Consider the following 8,581-nt stretch of genomic DNA (forward strand, 5'->3'; position numbering starts at 1 on the left):
TAGAATTAAGAATCTTCCTGTAGCACACTTATGTCCTGGAATGAACTCTTCATCACAATTAAAACACAACCCTTGGGCTCGTCGTTCCTGAATTTGGGCCTGAGATAATTTTTTTATGGGCAGTTGGGAAGGTTGGGAGGTAGAAGAGCTTTTGGGCCGAAAAGGTGATTGGGCTGGGGTATAAGAAGGGCCTTTTTGTTGTGGGGTAGGGGAGGTAAGCTGGTTGGGTTTGGGATAAGGGTTAACATAGGTTTTTGGGAACTTGGGCTTAGTCTCCTTAAGCTTGGCTTCAATCAATTTAGCTAACCCAATAGCTTGTGAGATATTTGTGGGTCGTTGAATTGCCATTTCATTTCTAATATCAGCAGTAAGACCAGAAATAAAACAATTTAATATAGCATCTTGTGGCAGACCCACCACTTGATTTCCCAATTGTTCAAATTTTGTTTGATACTCAACCACGGTTCCTTCTTGCTTTAATTTAAATAATTCTGCCTGATGATTGTCATAAGTTGATGGGCCGAATCGCAACTCTAAAGCTCTTGTAAAAGAAGCCCAATTAGATAATAATTGACTATTATGCATCCATTTAAACCAACTAAGAGCATCACCCTTCATGTAAAAGGATATTAAGGATAAACGATTCTCCGGTGGCATATTATAAAAATTAAAAAATTGTTCCGCTTGAAATAACCAATCAAGAGGGCTGGAACCATCAAACATAGGGAGTTCGAGTTTTGGGGTGCGTGCTGTTGGTAAGGGTGGTATTTGGGAGAGATTGGGATATGAGTGTTGGGAAGGAAATTGTGAAAAAGGGGGCTGTTGGGAAAAGGGAACATTGAAAGGTTGAGAAGATGATAAGATAGTAGGGATAGGGGGATAGGGTACGAAGGTTGATGGGATGTGAGTATTAAAGTGTCTCGTGGGTGTAGGTTGGGGGTGTGTGTTGGAGAAAGTAGCAGAATTTCTCAAAGGTGTGTTTGTAGGTGACAGATTGTGAAAATTAATTGTAGGAACCCTAGAAATAGAGAGTGAGTTCTGTGGTATACCTGAAGGTACAGCTGTTCCATGAACAGTAACAGTGCTTGGGGGAGGTACTGTTCCGTGAACAGTAGCGGAAACAGCAGTGGTACCGGATCCGTGAACAGTGGCGGATCTGCTTGTGCTGCCTGACCCATGAATAGTAGCAGAACTAGGTGTAAGAGCTTGTTGTAGCTCTTTTTGAGTAGCGATTTTGTTGATGGCAGTCATGAGGGAGTCGAATCTAGAATCCTCCTCTGATTTGTCTTTGTCTAATCGGGATTGCAGGTTGGATAAATCAGTAGAGAGTTGATGGAATCTCGCATCCATTTGTTCTTGGTTCTCTTGCATTGCATTGTTTAGGTTTAAGGTAGTGATTTGAAGGGCTTCTTCTAAAATTTCTTTAGAAGAGGGGTTGGGGGGTTTAGGGGGAGCCATGGGAGGAATGAGAAGGGAGAGATGAAAGCACCAATGTTAGATAAAGCTAGGTTAAATTTAGATCTAAATGGCATAAAAAGAAATTGACATTAAACAAACTTCATACTTTCTTCATATCCTCTTCAAAGCATAAAGATACAATATAAATAGCTAGGGTTTTAGACTTCTAGCGGGCCTAAAGACATTGGGCCGAAAAACAAACAAAAACTCTTAAATAAATTGCTAACAGCACCTATTTAATGATAATAGTCTTTAAGTAAAATAGATATTTTTTTATTTCTCTTGGACCGGTCCAACTTCATATCATATTATGACATTCGTACAGACCGAAATCACATAAATCTTGTTTTAAAACACTAACTATCAATTTGATCAAGAAGAGAGAGCTTAGATTATCAAAAAAAAGAGAGAGAGAGAGAGAGAGAGAGAGAGAGAGAGAGAGAGAGAGAGCTTAGCATAAGCCATAATGCTGGAATGAATTGAAAGAACTAGCTAGTAGGTGATTTCTGTCACATTATGCATGCCTTCTATCTTTATTACTTTATGTGTGCATTATTTTTAAAATACTGCATTGCCATGTGTTTGTATTATGTATATTAATATTAACTTTGGCATCACCATTTGTAGTGTTGATGTTTTCAATGGAGAAGGTAGAAGCGGATCATGAGAAATTTGCTTGTTCCAGATCTGACCCGACGTGTGGTGATGGTTGTCATTGTGTACTTTCTAAGGGTGCGGAGGGTGGTACTTTCTATCCAAATCTACTTCTTAAATATGGCTTAAATATGGCTGGTGTTTTGACTCTAGCTTTGATGCAGCCTCATTCAAGAATGCTCTTAGCTCTGAATTCTTAAACTTGTTGAAAATGCCCTTAGAAGTTTCCACTTAATGTGTTCAACAAAAACCATGCATAATTGCTGTGTATGTTTTTATTTCCAACTAAGTTTGGATTTATTAGGCACTTAAATTTCAAAAATAATGTATGCATGTGTGTTCGTATGTAAATTTCAAAAAAATAGTGTATGCACTTAAATAAAATTGCTATATATATTTTTATAGAATACTAGTGGGATACCCGTGCGTTCGCACGGGTACTGTTGTGGTACGCAGATTTTTTTTTTAAATGTAAATAAAAAAACAAAATTATTTTACCAAAAAAATTTGTTATTTTTTTAAAAAATGACATGTTTTTAAAATAAAAACAAAATTGTTTTACCAAAATTATTTTACATCAATATATATTTCAATTTTTCATATATTATCTTAAAAAATATTTTACCTTAAATTAAAAATAATTTTAAAATAAAAATATTAGTAACATAAGTAATTAAAAAAACAATACATTTTTCTCGTATTTGAATTCATATATTATTTTAAATATTTTTATTTTGTTTTCAAATGTAAAAAAAAATATAATAACCCGTAGGTTCGCACAAATTATGATCTGGAAAAATGTTTAACCAAAAAAGTTTATTATTTAAAAAAAGAGAAATGCTTCTTTGTACAATTTATCATGAAACGAAAGTGAAGAATGAATTATTTAATATACAACCAACCATGTATTCAAGCAATTAACCGACTGTAAAATTTTCTATTTATTTAGTATTCTGTCACGTGTCCATTCTTGTCGTTTTTGCACAATTAATTTGTAATATATAGCAAAGCTCCTCAGAAAACATATTTTTATTTATATTTTGAGAATAAATATAGTTTTCCATATTTACAAATGTTTAGATCAACCGTATATTTTCTCGTATGTAACATAAATAAATAGATTTTGCTCGTGTTTGGATTCATACATTATTTAAAATATATTTACTTTTATTTTCTTTAGTTATACAAAAAAATATAATAATTCGTTGGTTCGCACAGATTCTAGTAAGGATACCCTTGCGTTCGTACAGGTACTGATGTGCTACGCGCATATGTTTCTAAAATGTAAAAAGATCGTACTTGATGAAGGTTTAGTGCAAAACAACGTAATTTTTGCTCCTCATGCATTTAATGCATTAAATGCGTGTTATGATGATAGGGGGGTAGTCGAGGGTAGTGAAAAAGGCAGTATTGATCACATTAATAACACATTGGTTACTAGTAGCGTTGGTGGGTCCCCGAGTACAAATGCAAATAAAAATAAAAGGTGTTTTTGTTCTAAAAGTGGGACGGAGTTGATAGGGGAGAGGCCTTATAGCCTAATTTCGTTTGACTCTGCTTGCAAAAAATTAACCTCTAAGCCCAAGAGGTTTGTTCCCAAAATCAAAAAGAAACAAGTTAGGAGTCTTCAGGATTTAGGCGTGAGGATTGATTCTGCTCCTTCCTACTTGGCCAGTATTGCACCAAGGAAAGCAAGCAGCTCTTTTCAGAACTCGTCTACAGAAGCGATCCTGGAGGCCGAAGAAGATGCTATCTCATACTGACACTGAGTTAATGCGTTGTAATAGCAGAATTTTGAATTATTTGAAATCGGAGGTGGGTAGGAAAATTTAGAAATCCATTGCTAGACTAGGAGTGGTTAGTGGTGTGGACGAATCTTCCATTGTTAAATTGGTTGAAGATATGGAGATGAGGGATAAATTGGGGTCAGAGGAGTTGAAGGGTCTAAACCACTGTTGTCATGAATTTAATTTCTTATAACATTAGAGGGGGAAAGAGTTTATCCAAGAGAAAGAGAATCAGTTTCCGGTTAAACTCAAATAAAGTGGATGTGTGTTTCATTCAAGAAACTAAATTGACATGTTTCAATGACAAGTTAGCTAAATCTTTTTGGGGAGGAGTTGAGGTTGAGTGGACGACTAGCAACTCGGAAGGGGCGTCGAGAGACATGGTTATTTTATGGAGGAAAGGTTCTTTGACTGTTAATTACAGTTTTCATGGTCAAGAGTACGTCGATATTAACATACTTCGGGATGGTTCTTGTGTAAACTTGGTGAATGTATATGCTTCTTGCAGTGCGGTTTCTCGGAGAGGTTTGTAGGATAGTTTGGTTGATAGGAGGTCTAGATATGGAAACGAGGAATGGTGTACTGGTGGAGATTTTAACGAAGTTACAAGTAGTGGCTCCTGCCACACGAATGATCACGTCACTAATTATTGTTTGTGACATTTTTTATTCTTTGTGACGTGAAAATCACGAAGCTAATTACAATTTTTTGTAGTGAATGAATTTAAATAAAGATTAAACATTTTTCTAATTTCATGCTACCCGTGTGCCTACATATAAGAAAATATGTAACATGTGTCTATAAAGTTATATTCTTTATGTAAGACTTTTTTATAATATTGAGAAAATTTTGCTTGATATGTGATGTAAGTAAAGAAAAAATGTGAGTATAACTCCAAGCAAAAAATCTTAATCTCACGGGGATATTTGAGAGGCAATCTCTTTATTTTTAAAAGTCAAAATTGCCTTTTTCTTTTCCATGCAAATAATCTTAGTCTCGCGGTTATTTTGTATGGTTATTTAATACAATTTTGTTTATACGATCATTATTCATTTAACAATCAAGTAATTCATTTCAAATTTATAGGTGTATCCACTGACAGAACTAGGAAATTAAATGCGGGTGAGCCACTAAAATAACTATGATATTTAAATTAAATACAAAAATTATATTGCATATAAAATTTAAGTCGTAATAATCAAAAAATTGATTACTAGAAAAATAAACTACATACCTTAAAATGATACTCCACGTGTAGTGAGTGACTTGAAATCATCAATAATAAGTTTTAAAAAACTTGTTGTTATGAGTTATAAAAACCTCGTGTTATAAGTTACACAATCACAAATTCACAATCAAACCTATTGTTATAAATTATAACAAACCCCAAAGAAAAAAAAATACTTTACAAGATAATAACAATAACAATCATCAAATATGATTTCAAAATCACTCATTCAGTTAAACAATTTCACATTCTATAAAAAAATATTATTATTAACAAGTATAAATATAAAAATCTAATCTCTTGTGTTAATTGAATATCTCACTCAGAATTAAATAAATAAAAATATTATCCAATAATTAGAAACATACAATTTTAACTATTACTTTGTCTATTTTTAGGGTCAAATTTTAGGAAAAGCAACTAAATTTTAGGAGAAAGAGGAAACATACAGTTTTAGGGTTTAGGGTGGCGATACATTAAAAAAAAAAAGAATCAAACAATAATATATATAAAATTGAGAGAAAAAAATATTTTCATGAAGGAAGAAGAAGCTGAGAAAAGAAGATGAAATTAAGATATGTGTGAAACATGGAGAAATAGAGAAGAAGCTACGTCAGAAAAGTTTTGTGTGAAGATTGTCTAAAATGGAATGAAAATTTTCATATATATGATAATATTTTTTTAGGGTATTATCATAAATTTATATGGTAAAAAAAAATTGTTTGAGGTGGACAGTGGCTCGCCGCAACCTCCCTAATTGCACCTCTGGGTGTATTTACAGTCAATTGGCATATGACGCAACCAGTTAGATACAAGAAAGAAAAATTTTAAAAATATTGCTATCAATGAAGAAATGTTTGAAATCTTAATTATTATGCACTAGTAAAAAACACTAATTAAGGTAGCTAAAAATGTGTTATTAGATCAGTTTTGCATTCGACTTAACAGTTAATGTCGTAACAAATCATGACTTGTTAAGTCGAACATTTGACCTAACTTAAAAACTTTAAAAATTAAGTTGGGTACACCTTTAACCTATTTAACAAACCTTATTCTAATTTTAAAAAATATAACTTTCATTCTTCACCAATCTCCCATATGTAGCCTACAAATTAAATTTCCAAGCAACCTTGAATTTATGAGATCCATACATGACAATAACATTGACATGAATATACATATACAAAGTTAATCACGTGTAAGTATTGCAACGCTCTCTGACACCCGAAATATCTTATACACAAACACCGAACAGTCTATTAATTAACCAACTACAAGACGGTGTAAATCTTTGTTTTGCTTGTCTTCATATGTACTAAAAAAAGTACAATTAATGCAATTTTTAAATTCAAGGACATTGTTTTACATTTTAATTACAATGCTTATGTCACTGAACTTGAGGATAACGCAAATGTCAATCTCCTGGAATCTATTAAGATAATTGTCCAGGCTTTCATTATAGGATACCTAGTATATATTTTTTTCGAAATTTGCTTATCCTACGTAGCACTGACTGATACTTTAGATAGAAGGTGTGTCTGATGTCCAACGTGTTGGAAACGGGCACCGATACATGTAGTTCGATTTTATCAAATTATTACTGGTTTTAATTTTCTTTTTAAAATATTCTGGTCTTGTTTCTTTCACGCTCTGAGAGCCTTGATAAAGAGTAAGAATAAAGTGAATTGCAAGTTACTGTTCACAAGCACTTGATTAGGATGCATGCTATAGGGACGTACGATTCGATGTGTTTGAGCTCTTGTTGAAATGCAATTCCTTGTGCGAGCACGAAAAGCTCGACAGTCATATTCAGATCTCAAAAATCATTACTCAATAACATTAGTATATCTATTTGAATTTGTTTATCATCAAATATCGTGTTTAATTTGAGTACAATCACTATGCCAAATAAGTTATTTAATAGCGCTTTTTTTTTTGTTTTTTATAGCACTTAAAAGCGTTATTAACCGCGCCGCTATTATAAACATTTTTTGTTTAATGGAACTTTAAAAGCGCTATTAAAGTTTGTATTCTATAATAGCATTTTTTTTATAAAGTGCTATCAAAATCACATTATTTTTTAATAGAATTTTCTTTAAAAGTGCTATTAAATTAGGCGATACCAAATATCAATTTTGACGTAGTGAATCAATTTATGGTGCTTTGAAAATATTTCTCTGTTCGTATCATATTTGGAGCAGTTAACCGTGAGATTATAAGGTTTATTCAACTTCTCTCCGTTCTTTTTATCTTTTTGAAAATAAATATGTTTCTTTTTAATTAATATATGTTACTACCCATCAAATAATATTTAATATTTTCACTGACTGCATTTAAAATGAGGAATATATAATTGAAAATAAATAATATGATTCCAATGTGTTTAATTGCATCTACTTAATATAAATGTAAAGAAGTAATGATGATAACCCTAGCAAACTCTAGCTTATGTGTCAATCTCACAACAATCTAAGCTTATGTGTCAATCTCACAAAAATCCAATTTTATTTCAAATTTTAAAAAAATAATAAAATTGATATAATTATTATATAATATATTAAAGTTGATATAATTTATGAGTTATAATATAATACTCTTCATATTTATATTCATATTCCAATTACAGTTATAAATCAAAAAATAAAACTCATAAAATGCTTCATACTTAAATAAAAAATCTACTTAATCTAAAAAAAATTCTCAAAATTTTAATAATAATAATAATAATAATAATAATAATACTCTTAATAATAATAATAAAAACTATAAATATTTATTTTAAATATAAATATTAAATAAATTGAAAATATATAACTAATTTTGTCGAATAAAGAATAATATTAAAAATATTTTGACATACCAATTTTTTTTATCACTAACAATATTTCGTTAGTCATTTACATAAATATTTTATATTAGAGAAGAAATAATAATATTAATATTTTTTAATAAGAATAAATTACAATATTTCTTATTCTATTGTATATAATATTTATATATAAATAGTTATCATAATTTTTAATTTTAAAACATTATGACTTAATAATGTAATATTACATCATCACTTTATGTGCGATTTAATTCTAAGATTCTTATATGGAAAAAATCTTTTAAGTGTCAAAAACATCTACTGTTATTTATTCAACTTCTTAATTTATTTGGTCTTTTCTTGCTATTCTATTGCAATTACTTCATATATATGTTACACTTAATTAATAATTTTTCAATGTAGTTATTATATCATAAAGAGTCCATAAAAAATTAGACTAAATTTCATATCAGTTATATTATTATTCTACTGTCATTGTTTTATACGTTATTCTTAATTTTATTATTTTTTTAATTATTCACACCAACTCCAATTTAATACTGCAATTAATAATAACATTTAAATAATAATAATAATTAATAATAATAATAAGTCATTATTAATAATAATATAATATGTAACTAA

Source organism: Vicia villosa, unplaced genomic scaffold, assembly GCF_029867415.1.
Source record: "Vicia villosa cultivar HV-30 ecotype Madison, WI unplaced genomic scaffold, Vvil1.0 ctg.000205F_1_1, whole genome shotgun sequence".
In the NCBI taxonomy this organism is placed as follows: domain Eukaryota; kingdom Viridiplantae; phylum Streptophyta; class Magnoliopsida; order Fabales; family Fabaceae; genus Vicia; species Vicia villosa.